Genomic DNA, 21417 nt, shown 5'->3' on the forward strand with positions numbered 1-21417 from the left:
TTCCTCCCTTCAGATCTGGTGGTTGAGTTTGGTGGTGAGATGCAAACTAAGAACATCAGCTTGACACAGAGGGATGGTTGTGCAGCGGCGGCGGTCCACATCGCATGTAGCTGCTTAGATTGCGGAAAAGTGGTGGCGACAACACATGTGTGGCATTCATGGTGGTGCTATTTGAGCACCCGGTCTCGAGCTCCGGGGTGAAAACCTAGGTCCAACCTGAGTTGGTTATACCTGGCAATGGCGATGTTTTTACGTCGTTACCTTGTTGAATACATTGCTTAGATATGCTTGGACTGGTTTTTCAGGATGAAAATCTAGATTCTGGCCTTGAATGGTTGGATCCAGCGACGGCGGCGCTTAAGCGTCACTCCCTTCCTGAAGGCGTTGCTGTTGAAGAACCTCATCGTCCGTGTGGTGTCATGAGGTAGTTGGCGCGAATATGGTCATTTGTTGTAGTTTGCTGATTCGCGGATCTGATCACTTTCTCTTTTTCTTTTCTTTGCCTACGCATAGCTTTGGTCTTGTATGACTTTGCTATTTGCTGGCATGTTTTTGGTGTGTGCGTAGTGTTGGCTGTGTGCATCATAGCTATGCAGAGGCCGTATGTGGACTGTTTGTGTTTGTATCCTCTTGATGCTTCATTTTGAGTCAATAAAATCCATCCTTTATCAAAAAAAATAGTGAACCTCCAAGCTCTAGCATCAAACATGTACCACCTCTGTAAACTAATATAAGATCTTTTAGATTGCTAAAGTACTAGTACTTTAGCAATCTAAAAGATCTTATATTAGTTTACAGAGGGAGTAGAAGATATTTATTTAAATTATTGGCCCACCAATATGGTGAACGCACAAAGCCCATGCAGGTTTTATTCAGTCATCTACTTATTTCTGTATTATAATGGTAAATGCCACACAGAGTATAATACGCTCAGTCACTCACTACATTTTTAGGTGGAAGCAGCACAATAAAAGGATACGGGTTCTGATCAATGAAGTCCTACAGCTACAGTGGCAAGAGTATCTCTTATCTTAAAGAACAAAACAATCATGAAAGTTAACATCCAGATGAGGTACAGAGGCACAGAGGTTTGAAGCAAAGGCAGCCAAGGTACCAACACTTTGCCTCCATATAGTTTTGTGTGGACTGTGGAGTGGGGGCAAATTTCAGCATCTCAACATCCAGATGATTAATATTGACAGATCTGAATTGCGAATGTGATTACATGTACTGTGGCTTCTTGAAATCGAGCTGCATCAAGAGGGCTAAGAACTCATCATCACATTAACAAAGAGGGATTTGTCCTGATGGACTTCCATATGTGGTGCCGGTGAGTTGTGTCTTACAATCAAATATTGTGTGTGGTTTCCCCCTACACCGGTGATCTGAGCCTCATATATTAAGTATATTTCACTCTTGCATACATCAGTAATATGGCAAACCTTCTCTGATATACAACATATGTACGCTTGCAGAATATCACCCATCCATGGAAAAAATTAGTGAATATGTTACCGGAAAGCTTCCAGAGTCGATCAAATTCCGCCCAACCCACCTATTTCATCCCGTGTCCGCCCTGTGACACAATTGTAGAGGAACATGTTAGTGATTTTAAAAAATGTTCGGTATGCCACAGTAACGACTATTGTCTATGAGATTTGGTTTTCAACTCAATAAGCATTCCCAGTGTAAATTGTATGGCGTAAAATATTGGAACAGTGTGAATTAGTAGTTGGTACATGAGAAGTTAATGCTTACTTTCAGGTGTAAATGATCCATGTGTTTTAGAAACTCCTGCTCATAGAAAGATCAATGATGTTTGCCAGGCTATGGCACTATGGCAGCAGATTTCACATGACAACAATTTGCAACATGGTAATAGGCAGAAGGCCTATTAATAAATTGATGATTACCATATATTGTCTCTCATGTGGATTGTTTTCATCCTTGACGTGTGATGTCTACTACACAATCTTCTTCTTGTAGACGTTGTTGGGCCTCCAAATGCAGAGGTTTGTAGGACAGTAGCAAATTTTCCTCAAGTGGATGACCTAAGGTTTATCAATCCGTAGGAGGCGTAGGATGAAGATGGTTTCTCTCAAGCAACCCTGCAACAAATAACAAAGAGCCTCTTGTGTCCCCAACACACCCAATACAATGGTAAATTGTATAGGTGCACTAGTTCGGCGAAGAGATGGTGATACAAGTGCAATATGGATGGTAGATATAGGTTTTTGTAATCTGAAAATATAAAAACAGCAAGTAACTAATGATAAAGTGAGCTTAAACGATATTGCAATGGTAGGAAACAAGGCATAGGGTTCATACTTTCACTAGTGCAAGTTCTCTCAACAATAATAACATAGATAGATCATATAACAATTCCTCAACATGCAACAAAGAGTCACTCCAAAGCCACTAATAGCGGAGAACAAACGAAGAGATTATGGTAGGGTACGAAACCACCTCAAAGTAATCCTTTCTGCTCGATCTATTCAAGAGTCCGTAATAAATAACACGAAGCTATCCTTTCCGTTCAATCTATCATAGAGTTCTTACTAGAATAACACCTTAAGACACAAATCAACCAAAACCCTAATGTCACCTAGATACTCCAATGTCACCTCAAGTATCCGTGGGCATGATTATACGATATGCATCACACAATCTCAGATTCATCTATTCAACAAATACAAAGTACTTCAAAGAGTGCCCCAAAGTTTCTACCAGAGAGTCAAGACGAAAACGTGTGCCAACCCCTATGCATAGGTTCATGGGCGGAACCCGCAAGTTGATCACCAAAACATACATCAAGTGGATCACGTGAATATCTCATTGTCACCACAGATAAGCACGGCAAGACATACATCAAGTGTTCTCAAATCCTTAAAGACTCAATCCGACAAGATAACTTCAAGAGGAAAACTCAATTCATCACAAGAGAGTAGAGGGGGAGAAACATCATAAGATCCAACTATAATAGCAAAGCTCGTGATACATCAAGATCGTGCCATAGAGAGAACACGAGAGAGAGAGAGAGATCAAACACATAGCTACTGGTACATACCCTCAGCCCCGAGGGTGAACTACTCCCTCCTCGTCATGGAGAGCGCCGGGATGATGAAGATGGCCACCGGTGAGGGATCCCCCCCCCCTCCGGCAGGGTGCCGGAACAGGCTCCCGAGAGGTTTTTGGTGGCTACAGAGGCTTGCGGCGGCGGAACTCCCGATCTATCTTCGTATTCGATGTTTTTAGGGTATATGGGAATATATAGGCGAAAGAAGTCGGTCAGGGGAGCCTCGAGGGGCCCACGAGAGTGGAGGGCGTGCCCAGGGGGTGGGCGTGCCCCCCTATCTCGTGGCTTCCTCGAAGCTTCCCTGGCTTGTACTCCAATCTCCCTGGATTGCTTCCGTTCCAAAAATAACGCTCCCGAAGGTTTCATTCCGTTTGGACTCCGTTTGATATTCCTTTTCTTCGAAACACTGAAATAGGCAATAAAACAACAATATGGGATGGGCCTCCGGTTAATAGGTTAGTCCCAAAAGTAATATAAAAGTGTATAATAAAGCCCATAAACATCCAAAACAGATAATAAAATAACATGAATGCTTCATAAATTATAGATACGTTGGAGACGTATCAGCATCCCCAAGCTTAATTCCTGCTCGTCCTCGAGTAGGTAAATGATAAAAGAAAGAATTTATGAAGTGTGAATGCTAGAAGGTGCACAAGTTTGATAAATGATAATTTCAATCACCTTTTCTAGCATGATTATATGTCATAACAGTAGTTCATCTCATAAAACTTCTCACGATCAAGTAACAAACTATTCACATGTTACAGCATAGACCATAAACTTTCTTAAAAACTCCAAACTTCATTCTTAGTCATCAAACAGTAGCAATTCATTTTATTTTCAGGAAGGGTCTATATCAGAGCTTTGATTTAGCAAACTCCACATACTCAACTGTCATATAGTCTTTTACAATTGCTAACACTCACGCAATACTAATGGTTATGGAGTTTCAATCGGACACTCAGAAAGATAGGGGCTTACAGTGTTGCCTCCCAACGTATTCACCTTTGGGTGATGTCAACAATAATAGTTCATGCTAACTTACATCCAATTGGATATATATATCAGGATCTTTCCAACACGAGGTGCTTGCCAAAGGATAAAATGAAAAAGGGAAAGGTTAAGATCACCTTGACTCTTGCATAAAGTAAAATACATAAAGTAAAAGATAGGCCCTTCGCAGAGGGAAGCAAAGGTTATCATGCGCTTTTATGGTTGGATGCACAAAATCTTAATGCAAAAGAATGTCACATTATATTGCCACTTGTATATGGACCTTTATTATGCAGTCCATCGTTTTTTTGCTTCCATAACAAGATCGTATAAAGCTTATTTTCTTCACACTAATAGATCATACATATTTAGAGAGCAATTTTTATTGCTTGCACCGATGACAACTTACTTGAAGGATCTTAATCAATCCATAGGTAAGTATGGTGGACTCTCATGGCAAAAACTGGGTTAAAGGATATTTGGAAGCACAAGTAGTATCGCTACTTGGTGCAAGGAATTTGTCTAGCATGAGGGGGAAAGGCAAGCTCAACATGTTTGAATGATCCATGACAATATACTTTAACTGAGATGTGAGAAAACATAACCCATTATGTTGTCTTCCTTGTCCAACATCAACTCTTTAGCATGTCATACTTAATGAGTGCTCACAATTATAAAAGATGTCTAGGATAGTATATTTATATGTGAAATCTCTCTTCCTTCAATATTCTTTCATGAATTGTTCAAATGACCAATACAATGCTTGCTAACCTTCAATAAATTTACAACCTCTACTTCTTAGATGTGAAGTCATTACTCCCCATGGGAAAAGCAAATGAAACATAAACAATTTCAGATTTATGACATTCAACTCATTCAACCATTTACTCATAGGATATAAGTGAAGCACACGAGTAAATGAAAAACTACTCCAAAAAGATATAAATGAAGATCAATGAGTAGATAAATAATTATGTAGCTATATGAAGACTCTCTCTCATTAAAGAATTTCATATCAAGATAAAATGGCATTGCAAGGATAGCACAACTCATGTGAAGAAGCAAAAACTTAGGCTCAACCGATACTAACCGATAGTTGTTGAAGAAGAAAGGTGGGATGCCTACCGAGGCATCCCCAAGCTTAGATGCTTGAGACTTCTTGAAATATTATCTTAGGGTGCCTTGGGCATCTCTAAGCTTGAACTTTTGTGTCTCCTTAATTCCTCTCATATCATGGTTTCTCTTTTTATCAAAAGCTTCATCCACACCAAACTCAACAAGAACTCGTGAGATAGGTTAGTATAAACCAATGCAAAACCTTATCGTTTTCTACTGTAACAAATCACTCAAATTATTATTCAACATTGCATACTAAATGCCTCTGCATATTAATACTCCTATCCTCAAATAGAATCATTAAACAAGCAAACATATGCAAACAATGCAACCATAACAGCAATCTGCCAAAAACAGTATAGTCTGTAAAGAATGCAAGATTCATCATACTTCCTAACTCCAAACATTATGTGAAAAATACCTCACTGTAGAAGATTTATCAGATCTCAATATGCAAAAAGTTTCAACATTATATCATTCTCTGACTTTTCTAGGGAATTTTCGCAACAGCGGTAAACTTTCTGTTTTCAAACAGCAACATGTATACTAGCAAAATAAGCATGGTAAAGGCTATCCTTGACATTTTTATTGAAAATAAATATGTTAAACATTATTCTAAATAACAGAAAGCAAATACTAACAAAATAAAATAACATGACACTCCAAGCAAAACGCATATCATGTGGTGAATAAAAATATAGCTCCAAGTAAAGTTACCGATGAACGAAGACGAAACAGTGGATGCCTTCCGGGGCATCCCCAAGATTAGGATCTTGGTTGTCCTTGAATGTTACCTTGGGGTTCCTTGGGCATCCCCAATCTTAGGCTCTTGCCACTCCTTATTCCATAGTCCATCAAATCTTTACCCAAAACTTGAAAACTCCACAACACAAAACTCAACAGAAAACTCGTAAGCTCCGTTAATATAAGAAAATAAAACCACCACTTAGGTGAAGGAAATATGCCCTAGAGGCAATAATAAAGTTATTATTTATTTCCTCATATCATGATAAATTTTTATTATTCATGCTAGAATTGTATTAACCGGAAACATGATACATGTGTGAATACATAGACAAACATATAGTCACTAGTATGCCTCTACTTGACTAGCTCATTAATCAAATATGGTTATGTTTCCTAACCATAGACATGTGTTGTCATTTGATTAGTGGGATCACATCATTATAAGAATGATGTGATTGACATGACCCATTCCGTTAGCCTAGCACTTGATCGTTTAGTATACTGCTATTGCTTTCTTCATGACTTATACATGTTCCTGTAACTATGAGAATTATGCAACTCCCGTTTACCGGAGGAACACTTTGGGTACTACCAAACGTCACAACGTAACTGGGTGATTATAAAGGAGTACTACAGGTGTCTCCGAAGGTACATGTTGAGTTGGCGTATTTCGAGATTAGGTTTTGTCACTCCGATTGTCGGAGAGGTATCTCTGGGCCCTCTCGGTAATGCACATCATTATAAGCCTTGCAAGCAATGTGACCAATGAGTTGGTTACGGGATGATGCATTACAGAACGAGTAAAGAGACTTGCCGGTAACGAGATTGAACTAGGTATTGGATACCGACGATCAAATCTCGGGCAAGTAACATACCGATGACAAAGGGAACAACGTATGTTGTTATGCGGTTTGACCGATAAAGATCTTCGTAGAATATGTAGGAACCAATATGGGCATCCAGGTTCCGCTATTGGTTATTGACCGAGAATAGTTCTAGGTCATGTCTACATAGTTCTCGAACCCGTAGGGTCCGCACGCTTAACGTTACGATGACAGTTTTATTATGAGTTTATAAGTTTTGATGTACCGAAGTTTGTTCGGAGTCCCAGGATGTGATCACGGACATGACGAGGAGTCTCGAAATGGTCGAGACATAAAGATCGATATATTGGAAGCCTATATTTGGACATCGGAATCGTTCCGGGTGAAATCGGCATTTTACCGGAGTACCGGGAGGTTACCGGAACCCCCCCCGGGGGGGTTATTGGGCCTACATGGGCCTCGAGGGAGAAGAGGGAAGGAGGCAGGAGGGGGCCGCGCGCCCCTCCCCTTCCTAGTCCGAATAGGACAAGGGAAGGGGGGCGGCGCCCCCCCTTTCCTTCCCCTCTTCCTCCTCTTTCCCCCCTTCTCCTATTCCAACTAGGAAAGAAGGGAGTCCTACTCCCGGTGGGAGTAGGACTCCCCCCTTGGCGCGCCCTCCTTGGCCGGCCGCCTCCTCCCCCCTGGCTCCTTTATATACGGGGGCGGGGGGGCACCCCATAGACACACAAGTTGATCTACGGATCGTTCCTTAGCCGTGTGCGGTGCCCCCCTCCACCATATTCCACCTCGGTCATATCGTCACGGAGTTTAGGCGAAGCCCTGCGCCGGTAGAACATCATCATCGTCACCACGCCATCATGCTGACGGAACTCATCTCCGGAGCTTTGCTGGATCGGAGCCCGGAGATCGTCATCGAGCTGAACGTGTGCTGAACTCGGAGGTGCCGTACGTTCGGTGCTTGGATCGGTCGGATCGTGAAGACGTACGACTACATCAACCGCGTTGTGCTAACGCTTCCGCTTACGGTCTACGAGGGTACGTGGACAACACTCTCCCCTCTCGTTGCTATACCATCACCATGATCTTGCGTGTGCGTAGGAATTTTTTTGAAATTACTACGTTCCCCAACAGTGGCATCCGAGCCTAGGTTTTATGCGTTGATGTTATATGCACGAGTAGAACACAAGTGAGTTGTGGGCGATACAAGTCATACTGCTTACCAGCATGTCATACTTTGGTTCGGCGGTATTGTGAGATGAAGCGGCCCGGACCGACATTACGCGTACGCTTACGCGAGCCTGGTTTCACCGTTACGAGCACTCGTGCTTAAAGGTGGCTGGAGGGTGTCTGTCTCTCTCACTTTAGCTGAATCGAGTGTGGCTACGCCCGGTCCTTGCGAAGGTTAAAACAGCACTAACTTGACGAACTATCGTTGTGGTTTTTGATGCGTAGGTAAGAACGGTTCTTGCTAAGCCCGTAGCAGCCACGTAAAATTTGCAACAACAAAGTAGAGGACGTCTAACTTGTTTTTGCAGGGCATGTTGTGATGTGATATGGTCAAGACGTGATGCTATATTTTATTGTATGAGATGATCATGTTTTGTAACCGAAGTTATCGGCAACTGGCAGGAGCCATATGGTTGTCGCTTTATTGTATGAAATGCAAACGCCCTGTAATTGCTTTACTTTATCACTAAGCGGTAGCGATAGTCGTAGAAGCAATAGATGGCGTAACGACAACGATGCTACGATGGAGATCAAGGTGTCGCGCCGGTGACGATGGTGATCACGACGGTGCTTCGAAGATGGAGATCACAAGCACAAGATGATGATGGCCATATCATATCACTTATATTGATTGCATGTGATGTTTATCCTTTATGCATCTTATCTTGCTTTGATTGACGGTAGCATTTTAAGATGATCTCTCACTAATAATCAAGAAGTGTTCTCCCTGAGTATGCACCGTTGCGAAAGTTCTTCGTGCTGAGACACCACGTGATGATCGGGTGTGATAGGCTCTACGTTCAAATACAACGGGTGCAAAACAGTTGCACACGCGGAATACTCAGGTCATACTTGACGAGCCTAGCATATACAGATATGGCCTCGGAACACGGAGACCGAAAGGTCGAGCGTGAATCATATAGTAGATATGATCAACATAGTGATGTTCACCATTGAAACTACTCCATCTCACGTGATGATCGGACATGGTTTAGTTGATTTGGATCACGTGATCACTTAGATGACTAGAGAGATGTCTGTCTAAGTGGGAGTTCTTAAGTAATATGATTAATTGAACTTAAATTTATCATGAACTTAGTACCTGATAGTATTTTGCTTGTCTATGTTTGTTTGTAGATAGATGGCTCGTGCTGTTGTTCCGTTGAATTTTAATGCGTTCCTTGAGAAAGCAAAGTTGAAAGATGATGGTAGCAATTACACGGACTGGGTCCGTAACCTGAGGATTATCCTCATTGCTGCACAGAAAAGTTACGTCCTGGAAGCACCGCTGGGTGCCAGGCCTGCTGCTGATGCAACTGACGACGTTAAGAACGTCTGGCAGAGCAAAGCTGATGACTACTCGATAGTTCAGTGTGCCATGCTTTACGGCTTAGAACCGGGTCTTCAACGACGTTTTGAACGTCATGGAGCATATGAGATGTTCCAGGAGTTGAAGTTAATATTTCAAGCAAATGCCCGGATTGAGAGATATGAAGTCTCCAATAAGTTCTACAGCTGCAAGATGGAGGAGAATAGTTCTGTCAGTGAACACATACTCAAAATGTCTGGGTATAATAATCACTTGATTCAACTAGGAGTTAATCTTCCTGATGATAGTGTCATTGACAGAATTCTCCAATCACTGCCACCAAGCTACAAGAGCTTCGTGATGAACTATAATATGCAAGGGATGAACAAGACTATTCCCGAGCTCTTCGCAATGCTAAAAGCCGCGGAGGTAGAAATCAAGAAGGAGCATCAAGTGTTGATGGTTAACAAGACCACCAGTTTCAAGAAGAAGGGCAAAGGGAAGAAGAAGGGGAACTTCAAAAAGAACGGCAAGCAAGTTGCTGCTCAAGAGAAGAAACCCAAGTCTGGACCTAAGCCTGAAACTGAGTGCTTCTACTGCAAGCAGACTGGACACTGGAAGCGGAACTGCCCCAAGTATTTGGCGGATAAGAAGGATGGCAAAGTGAACAAAGGTATATGTGATATACATGTTATTGATGTGTACCTTACTAATGCTCGCAGTAGCACCTGGGTATTTGATACTGGTTCTGTTGCTAATATTTGCAACTCGAAACAGGGACTACGGATTAAGCGAAGATTGGCTAAGGACGAGGTGACGATGCGCGTGGGAAATGGTTCCAAAGTCGATGTGATCGCGGTCGGCACGCTACCTCTACATCTACCATCGGGATTAGTTTTAGACCTAAATAATTGTTATTTGGTGCCAGCGTTGAGCATGAACATTATATCTGGATCTTGTTTGATGCGAGACGGTTATTCATTTAAATCAGAGAATAATGGTTGTTCTATTTATATGAGTAATATCTTTTATGGTCATGCACCCTTGAAGAGTGGTCTATTTTTATTGAATCTCGATAGTAGTGATACACATGTTCATAGTGTTGAAACCAAAAGATGCAGAGTTGATAACGATAGTGCAACTTATTTGTGGCACTGCCGTTTAGGTCATATCGGTGTAAAGCGCATGAAGAAACTCCATACTGATGGGCTTTTGGAATCACTTGATTATGAATCACTTGGTACTTGCGAACCGTGCCTTATGGGCAAGATAACTAAAACACCGTTCTCCGGAACTATGGAGAGAGCAACTGATTTGTTGGAAATCATACATACTGATGTTTGTGGTCCAATGAATGTTGAGGCTCGCGGCGGATATCGTTATTTTCTCACCTTCACAGATGATTTGAGCAGATATGGGTATATCTACTTAATGAAACACAAGTCTGAAACATTTGAAAAGTTCAAAGAATTTCAGAGTGAAGTGGAAAATCATCGTAACAAGAAAATAAAGTTTCTACGATCTGATCGTGGAGGAGAATATTTGAGTTACGAGTTTGGTCTGCACTTGAAACAATGCGGAATAGTTTCGCAACTCACGCCACCCGGAACACCACAACGAAATGGTGTGTCCGAACGTCGTAATCGTACTTTACTAGATATGGTGCGATCTATGATGTCTCTTACTGATTTACCGCTATCGTTTTGGGGTTATGCTTTAGAGACGGCCGCATTCACGTTAAATAGGGCACCATCAAAATCCGTTAAGACGACACCTTATGAACTGTGGTTTGGCAAGAAACCAAAGTTGTCGTTTCTTAAAGTTTGGGGCTGCGATGCTTATGTGAAGAAACTTCAACCAGATAAGCTCGAACCCAAATCGGAGAAATGTGTCTTCATAGGATACCCAAAAGAAACTATTGGGTACACCTTCTATCACAGATCTGAAGGCAAGATTTTCGTTGCTAAAATCGGATCCTTTCTAGAGAAGGAGTTTCTCTCGAAAGAAGTGAGTGGGAGGAAAGTAGAACTTGATGAGATAACTGTATCTACTCCCTTATTGGAAAGTAGTTCATCACAAGAACCGGTTCCTGTGACAACTACACCAATTAGTGAGGAAGCTAATGATATTGATCATGAAACTTCAGATCAAGTTTCTACTGAACCTCGTAGGTCTACCAGAGTAAGATCCGCACCAGAGTGGTACGGTAATCCTATTCTGGAAGTCATGTTACTTGACCATGATGAACCTACGAACTATGAGGAAGCGATGATGAGCCCAGATTCCGCAAAATGGCTAGAGGCCATGAAATCTGAGATGGGATCCATGTATGAAAACAAAGTATGGACTTTGGTTGACTTGCCCGATGATCGGCAAGCCATTGAGAATAAATGGATCTTTAAGAAGAAGACTGACGCTGATGGTAATGTAACTGTCTATAAAGCTCGACTTGTTGCGAAAGGTTTTCGACAAGTTCAAGGGGTTGACTACGATGAGACTTTCTCACCCGTAGCGATGCTTAAGTCTGTCCGAATCATGTTAGCTATTGCTGCATTTCATGATTATGAAATTTGGCAAATGGATGTCAAAACTGCATTCTTGAATGGATTTCTAGAAGAAGAGTTGTATATGATGCAGCCAGAAGGTTTTGTTGATCCAAAAGGTGCTAACAAAGTGTGCAAGCTCCAGCGATCCATTTATGGACTGGTGCAAGCATCTCGGAGTTGGAATAAACGTTTTGATAGTGTGATCAAAGCATATGGTTTTATACAGACTTTTGGAGAAGCCTGTATTTACAAGAAAGTGAGTGGGAGCTCTGTAGCATTTCTGATATTATATGTAGATGACATATTATTAATTGGAAATGATATAGAATTTCTGGATAGCATAAAGGGATACTTGAATAAAAGTTTTTCAATGAAAGACCTCGGTGAAGCTGCTTACATATTGGGCATCAAGATCTATAGAGATAGATCAAGACGCTTAATAGGACTTTCACAAAGCACATACCTTGACAAAATTTTGAAAAAGTTCAAAATGGATCAGGCAAAGAAAGGGTTCTTGCCCGTGCTACAAGGTGTGAAGTTGAGTCAAACTCAATGCCCGACCACAGCAGAAGATAGAGAGAAAATGAAAGATGTTCCCTATGCTTCAGCCATAGGCTCTATCATGTATGCAATGCTGTGTACCAGACCTGACGTATGCTTAGCAATAAGCTTGGCAGGAAGGTACCAAAGTAATCCAGGAGTGGATCACTGGACAGCGGTCAAGAACATCCTGAAATACCTGAAAAGGACTAAGGATATGTTTCTCGTATATGGAGGTGACAAAGAGCTAGTCGTAAATGGTTACGTCGATGCAAGCTTTGACACTGATCCGGACGATTCTAAATCGCAAACCGGATACGTGTTTTTATTAAACGGTGGAGCTGTAAGTTGGTGCAGTTCTAAACAAAGCGTCGTGGCGGGATCTACATGTGAAGCGGAGTACATAGCTGCTTCTGAAGCAGCAAATGAAGGAGTCTGGATGAAGGAGTTCATTTCCGATCTAGGTGTCATACCTAGTGCATCGGGACCAATGAAGATCTTCTGTGACAATACTGGTGCAATTGCCTTGGCAAAGGAATCCAGATTTCACAAGAGGACCAAGCACATCAAGAGACGCTTCAATTCCATTCGGGACCAAGTCCAAGTGGGAGACATAGAGATTTGCAAGATACATACGGATCTGAATGTTGCAGACCCGTTGACTAAGCCTCTCTCACGAGCAAAACATGATCAGCACCAAGACTCCATGGGTGTTAGAATCATTACTATGTAATCTAGATTATTGACTCTAGTGCAAGTGGGAGACTGAAGGAAATATGCCCTAGAGGCAATAATAAAGTTATTATTTATTTCCTCATATCATGATAAATGTTTATTATTCATGCTAGAATTGTATTAACCGGAAACATGATACATGTGTGAATACATAGACAAACATATAGTCACTAGTATGCCTCTACTTGACTAGCTCATTAATCAAAGATGGTTATGTTTCCTAACCATAGACATGTGTTGTCATTTGATTAGTGGGATCACATCATTAGAAGAATGATGTGATTGACATGACCCATTCCGTTAGCCTAGCACTTGATCGTTTAGTATACTGCTATTGCTTTCTTCATGACTTATACATGTTCCTGTAACTATGAGAATTATGCAACTCCCGTTTACCGGAGGAACACTTTGGGTACTACCAAACGTCACAACGTAACTGGGTGATTATAAAGGAGTACTACAGGTGTCTCCGAAGGTACATGTTGAGTTGGCGTATTTCGAGATTAGGTTTTGTCACTCCGATTGTCGGAGAGGTATCTCTGGGCCCTCTCGGTAATGCACATCACTATAAGCCTTGCAAGCAATGTGACCAATGAGTTGGTTACGGATGATGCATTACAAAACGAGTAAAGAGACTTGCCGATAACGAGATTGAACTAGGTATTGGATACCGACGATCAAATCTCGGGCAAGTAACATACCGATGACAAAGGGAACAACGTATGTTGTTATGCGGTTTGACCGATAAAGATCTTCGTAGAATATGTAGGAACCAATATGGGCATCTAGGTTCCGCTATTGGTTATTGAGCGAGAATAGTTCTAGGTCATGTCTACATAGTTCTCGAACCCGTAGGGTCCGCACGCTTAACGTTACGATGACAGTTTTATTATGAGTTTATAAGTTTTGATGTACCGAAGTTTGTTCGGAGTCCCGGATGTGATCACGGACATGACGAGGAGTCTCGAAATGGTCAAGACATAAAGATCGATATATTGGAAGCCTATATTTGGACATCGGAATCGTTCCGGGTGAAATCAGCATTTTACCGGAGTACCGGGAGGTTACCGGAACCCCCCGGGGGGTTATTGGGCCTACATGGGCCTCGAGGGAGAAGAGGGAAGGAGGCAGGAAGGGGCCGCGCGCCCATCCCCTTCCTAGTCCGAATAGGACAAGGGAAGGGGGGGCGGCGCCCCCCCCCCTTTCCTTCCCCTCTTCCTCCTCTTTCCCCCCTTCTCCTATTCCAACTAGGAAAGAAGGGAGTCCTAGTCCCGGTGGGAGTAGGACTCCCCCCTTGGTGCGCCCTCCTTGGCCGGCCGCCTCCTACCCCCTGGCTCCTTTATATACGGGGGTGGGGGGCACCCCATAGACACACAAGTTGATCTACGGATCGTTCCTTAGCCGTGTGCGGTGCCCCCCTCCACCATATTCCACCTCGGTCATATCGTCGCGGAGTTTAGGCGAAGCCCTGCGCCAGTAGAACATCATCATCGTCACCATGCCGTCGTGCTGATGGAACTCATCTCCGGAGCTTTGCTGGATCGGAGCCCGGAGATCGTCATCGAGCTGAACGTGTGCTGAACTCAGAGGTGCCGTACGTTCGGTGCTTGGATTAGTCGGATCGTGAAGACGTACGACTACATCAACCGCGTTGTGCTAACGCTTCCGCTTACGTTCTACGAGGGTACATGGACAACACTCTCCCCTCTCGTTGCTATACCATCACCATGATCTTGCGTGTGCGTAGGAAATTTTTTGAAATTACTACGTTCCCCAACATTAGGTACTGTAGTGAACTCATTCTAAATTCATAATGGTGTAATATCTACTGTATTACAACATATCTATGGTTCATACCCTCCGATACTACTCATAGATTCATCAAAATAAGCAAACAACACATAGAAAACAGAATCTGTCAAAAATAGAACAGTCTGTAGTAATCTGTATCAAACGTATACTTCTGGAACTCCAAAAATCCTACCAAATTAGGAAGTCCTAAGAAATTTGTGTACCATTCCATAGCAAAAATAATCAGATCATAAGCACGTTTCCGTAAATTAAGAAAACTAATTTACTGGACGCAAAAGTTTCTGATTTTCAGCAGGATCAACAAAACTATCACCGTAAGCTATCCTAAAGGTCTTACTTGGCACTTTATTGAAACAATGGCTATAAAACATGATTACTACATTAGCATAATCATGTGGACACACAAAAACAGTAAGGGTAAATATTGGGTTGTCTCCCAACAAGCGCTTTTCTTTAATGCCTTTCTAGCTAGGCATGATGATGACAATGATGCTCATGTTGGGGAACGTAGTAATTTCAAAAAATTTCCTACGCACATGCAAGATCATGGTGATGATATAGCAACGAGAGGGGAGAGTGTTCGTCTACGTACCCTCGTAGACCGTAAGCGGAAGCGTTAGCACAACGCGGTTGATGTAGTCGTACGTCTTCACGATCCAACCGATACAAGCACCGAACGTACGGAGCCTCCGAGTTCAGCACACGTTCAGCTCGATGACGATCTCTGGCCCTCTGATCCAGCAAAGGATCCGGAGATGAGTTTCGTCAGCACGACGGCATGGTGACGATGATGACGTTCTACCGGCGCAGGGCTTCGCCTAAACTCCGCGACGATATGACCGAGGTGGAATATGGTGGAAGGGGGCACCGCACACGGCTAAGGAACGATCCATAGATCAACTTGTGTGTCTATGGGGTGCCCCCCGCCCCCGTATATAAAGGAGCCAGGGGGAGGAGGCCGCCGGCCTAAGGGGGCGCGCCAAGGGGGGAGTCCTACTCCCACCTGGAGTAGGACTCCCCTTTTCCAAGTTGGAGTAGGAGAGAAGGGGAAAGAGGAGGAAGGAGGGGAAGGAAAGGGGGGGCGCCGCCCCCCTTCCCTTGTCCTATTCGGACTAGGAGGGGGAGGGGCGCGCGGCCCCCTCCTTGCTCCTTCCTCTTCTCCCTCTTGGCCCATGTAGGCCCATTAACCCCCCGGGGGGTTCCGGTAACCTCCCGGTACTCCGGTAAAATGCCGATTTCACCCGGAACCATTCCGATGTCCAAACATAGGCTTCCAATATATCAATCTTTATGTCTCGACCATTCCGAGACTCCTCGTCATGTCCGTGATCACATCCGGGACTCCGAACAAACTTCGGTACATCAAAACTTATAAACTCATAATAAAACTGTCATCGAAACGTTAAGCGTGCGGACCCTACGGGTTCGAGAACTATGTAGACATGACCTAAAACCATTCTCGGTCAATAACCAATAGCGGGACCTGGATGCCCATATTGGTTCCTACATATTCTACGAAGATCTTTATCGGTCAAACCGCATAACAACATACTTTGTTCCCTTTGTCATCGGTATGTTACTTGCCCGAGATTTGATCGTCGGTATCCAATACCTAGTTCAATCTCGTTACCGGCAAGTCTCTTTACTCGTTCCGTAATACGTCATCTCATAACTAACTCATTAGTTACATGCTTGCAAGGCTTAGGTGATGAGTATTACCGAGAGGGCCCAGAGATACCTCTCCGACAATCGGAGTGACAAATCCTAATCTCGAATTATGCCAACCCAACATGTACCTTCGGAAACACCTGTAGAGCACCTTTATAATCACCCAGTTACGTTGTGACGTTTGGTAGCACACAAAGTGTTCTTCCGGTAAACGGGAGTTGCACAATCTCATAGTTGTAGGAACTTTGTATAAGTCATGAAGAAAGCAATAGCAGTATACTAAACGATCAAGTGCTAGGCTAACAGAATGGGTCATGTCAATCACATCATTCTCCTAATGATGTGATCCCATTAATCAAATGACAACACATGTCTATGGTCAGGAAACATAACCATCTTTGATTAATGAGCTAGTCAAGTAGAGGCATACTAGTGACTATGTGTTTGTCTATGTATTCACACATGTATCATGTTTCCGGTTAATACAATTCTAGCATGAATAATAAACATTTATCATGATATGAGGAAATAAATAATAACTTTATTATTGCCTCTAGGGCATATTTCCTTCAGTCTCCCACTTGCACTAGAGTCAATAATCTAGATTACATAGTAATGATTCTAACACCCATGGAGTCTTGGTGCTGATCATGTTTTGCTCGTGAGAGAGGCTTAGTCAACGGGTCTGCAACATTCAGATCCGTATGTATCTTGCAAATCTCTATGTCTCCCACTTGGACTTGGTCCCGAATGGAATTGAAGCGTCTCTTGATGTGCTTGGTCCTCTTGTGAAATCTGGATTCCTTTGCCAAGGCAATTGCACCAGTATTGTCACAGAAGATCTTCATTGGTCCCGATGCACTAGGTATGACACCTAGATCGGAAATGAACTCCTTCATCCAGACTCCTTCATTTGCTGCTTCAGAAGCAGCTATGTACTCCGCTTCACATGTAGATCCCGCCACGACGCTTTGTTTAGAACTGCACCAACTTACAGCTCCACCGTTTAATAAAACACGTATCCGGTTTGCGATTTAGAATCGTCCGGATCAGTGTCAAAGCTTGCATCGACGTAACCATTTACGACTAGCTCTTTGTCACCTCCATATACGAGAAACATATCCTTAGTCCTTTTCAGGTATTTCAGGATGTTCTTGACCGCTGTCCAGTGATCCACTCCTGGATTACTTTGGTACCTTCCTGCCAAGCTTATTGCTAAGCATACGTCAGGTCTGGTACACAGCATTGCATACATGATAGAGCCTATGGCTGAAGCATAGGGAACATTTTTCATTTTCTCTCTATCTTCTGCTGTGGTCGGGCATTGAGTTTGACTCAACTTCACACCTTGTAGCACAGGCAAGAATCCTTTCTTTGCCTGATCCATTTTGAACTTTTTCAAAATTTTGTCAAGGTATGTGCTTTGTGAAAGTCCTATTAAGCGTCTTGATCTATCTCTATAGATCTTGATGCCCAATATGTAAGCAGCTTCACCGAGGTCTTTCATTGAAAAACTTTTATTCAAGTATCCCTTTATGCTATCCAGAAATTCTATATCATTTCCAATTAATAATATGTCATCAACATATAAAACTAGAAATGCTACAGAGCTCCCACTCACTTTCTTGTAAATACAGGCTTCTCCAAAAGTCTGTATAAAACCATATGCTTTGATCACACTATCAAAGCGTTTATTCCAACTCCGAGATGCTTGCACCAGTCCATAAATGGAACGCTGGAGCTTGCACACTTTGTCAGCACCTTTTGGATCAACAAAACCTTCCGGCTGCATCATATACAACTCTTCTTCTAGAAATCCATTCAAGAATGCAGTCTTGACATCCATTTGCCAAATTTCATAATCATGAAATGCAGCAATAGCCAACATGATTCGGACAGACTTAAGCATCGCTACGGGTGAGAAAGTCTCATCGTAGTCAACCCCTTGAACTTGTCGAAAACCTTTCGCAACAAGTCGAGCTTTATAGACAGTAACATTACCATCAGCGTCAGTCTTCTTCTTAAAGATCCATTTATTCTCAATGGCTTGCCGATCATCGGGCAAGTCAACCAAAGTCCATACTTTGTTTTCATACATGGATCCCATCTCAGATTTCATGGCCTCTAGCCATTTTGCGGAATCTGGGCTCATCATCGCTTCCTCATAGTTCGTAGGTTCATCATGGTCAAGTAACATGACTTCCAGAATAGGATTACCGTACCACTCTGGTGCGGATCTTACTCTGGTAGACCTACGAGGTTCAGCAGAAACTTGATCTGAAGTTTCATGATCAATATCATTAGCTTCCTCACTAATTGGTGTAGTTGTCACAGGAACCGGTTCTCGTGATGAACTACCTTCCAATAAGGGAGTAGATACAGTTATCTCATCAAGTTCTACTTTCCTCCCACTCACTTCTTTCGAGAGAAATTCCTTCTCTAGAAAGGATCCATTCTTAGCAACGAATGTCTTGCCTTCGGATCTGTGATAGAAGGTGTACCCAACAGTCTCTTTTGGGTATCCTATGAAGACACATTTCTCCGATTTGGGTTCGAGCTTATCTGGTTGAAGTTTCTTCACATAAGCATCGCAGCCCCAAACTTTAAGAAACGACAACTTTGGTTTCTTGCCAAACCACAGTTCATAAGGCGTCGTCTCAACGGATTTTGATGGTGCCCTATTTAACGTGAATGCGGCCGTCTCTAAAGCATAACCCCAAAACGATAGCGGTAAATCGGTAAGAGACATCATAGATCGCACCATATCAAGTAAAGTACGATTACGACGTTCGGACACACCATTTCGTTGTGGTGTTCCAGGTGGCGTGAGTTGCGAAACTATTCCGCATTGTTTCAAATGTAAACCAAACTCGTAACTCAAATATTCTCCTCCACGATCAGATCGTAGAAACTTTATTTTCTTGTTACGATGATTTTCCACTTCACTCTGAAATTCTTTGAACTTTTCAAATGTTTCAGACTTGTGCTTCATTAAGTAGATATACCCATATCTGCTCAAATCATCTGTGAAGGTGAGAAAATAACGATATCCGCCACGAGCCTCAACATTCATCGGACCACATACATCTGTATGTATGATTTCCAACAAATCTGTTGCTCTCTCCATAGTTCCGGAGAACGGTGTTTTAGTCATCTTGCCCATGAGGCACGGTTCGCAAGTACCAAGTGATTCATAATCAAGTGATTCCAGAAGTCCATCAGTATGGAGTTTCTTCATGCGTTTTACACCGATATGACCTAAACGGCAGTGCCACAAATAAGTTGCACTATCATTATCAACTCTGCATCTTTTGGCTTCAACATTATGAATATGTGTATCACTACTATCGAGATTCAATAAAAATAGACCACTCTTCAAGGGTGCATGACCATAAAAGATATTACTCATATAAATAGAACAACCATTATTCTCTGATTTAAATGAATAACCGTCTCGCATCAAACAAGATCCAGATATAATGTTCATGCTCAACGCTGGCACCAAATAACAATTATTCAGGTCTAAAACTAATCCCGAAGGTAGATGTAGAGGTAGCGTGCCGACCGCGATCACATCGACTTTGGAACCGTTTCCCACGCGCATCGTCACCTCGTCCTTGGCCAGTGCTCGCTTATTCCGTAGTCCCTGTTTCGAGTTGCAAATATTAGCAACAGAACCAGTATCAAATACCCAGGTGCTACTACGAGCTCTAGTTAGGTACACATCAATAACATGTATATCACATATACCTTTGTTCACTTTGCCATCCTTCTTATCCGCCAAATACTTGGGGCAGTTCCGCTTCCAGTGTCCAGTCTGCTTGCAGTAGAAGCACTCAGTTTCAGGCTTAGGTCCAGACTTGGGTTTCTTCTCTTGAGCAGCAACTTGCTTGCCGTTCTTCTTGAAGTTCCCCTTCTTCTTCCCTTTGCCCTTCTTCTTGAAACTAGTGGTCTTGTTGACCATCAACACTTGATGCTCCTTCTTGATTTCTACCTCCGCGGCTTTCAGCATCGCGAAGAGCTCGGGAATAGTCTTGTTCATCCCTTGCATATTATAGTTCATCACGAAGCTCTTGTAGCTTGGTGGCAGTGATTGGAGAATTCTGTCAATGACACTATCATCAGGAAGATTAACTCCCAGTTGAATCAAGTGATTATTATACCCAGACATTCTGAGTATGTGTTCACTGACAGAACTATTCTCCTCCATCTTGCAGCTATAGAACTTATTGGAGACTTCATATCTCTCAATCCGGGCATTTGCTTGAAATATTAACTTCAACTCCTGGAACATCTCATATGCTCCATGACGTTCAAAACGTCGTTGAAGACCCGGTTCTAAGCCGTAAAGCATGGCACACTGAACTATAGAGTAGTCATCAGCTTTGCTCTGCCAGACGTTCTTAACGTCGTCAGTTGCATCAGCAGCAGGCCTGGCACCCAGCGGTGCTTCCAGGACGTAACTCTTCTGTGCAGCAATGAGGATAATCCTCAGGTTACGGACCCAGTCCGTGTAATTGCTACCATCATCTTTCAACTTTGCTTTCTCAAGGAACGCATTAAAATTCAACGGAACAACAGCACGAGCCATCTATCTACAAACAAACATAGACAAGCAAGATACTATCAGGTACTAAGTTCATGATAAATTTAAGTTCAATTAATCATATTACTTAAGAACTCCCACTTAGACAGACATCTCTCTAGTCATCTAAGTGATCACGTGATCCAAATCAACTAAACCATAACCGATCATCACGTGAGATGGAGTAGTTTTCAATGGTGAACATCACTATGTTGATCATATCTACTATATGATTCACG

The sequence above is a fragment of the Triticum aestivum genome, chromosome 6B (genome assembly GCF_018294505.1).
Source record: "Triticum aestivum cultivar Chinese Spring chromosome 6B, IWGSC CS RefSeq v2.1, whole genome shotgun sequence".
NCBI lineage: Eukaryota > Viridiplantae > Streptophyta > Magnoliopsida > Poales > Poaceae > Triticum > Triticum aestivum.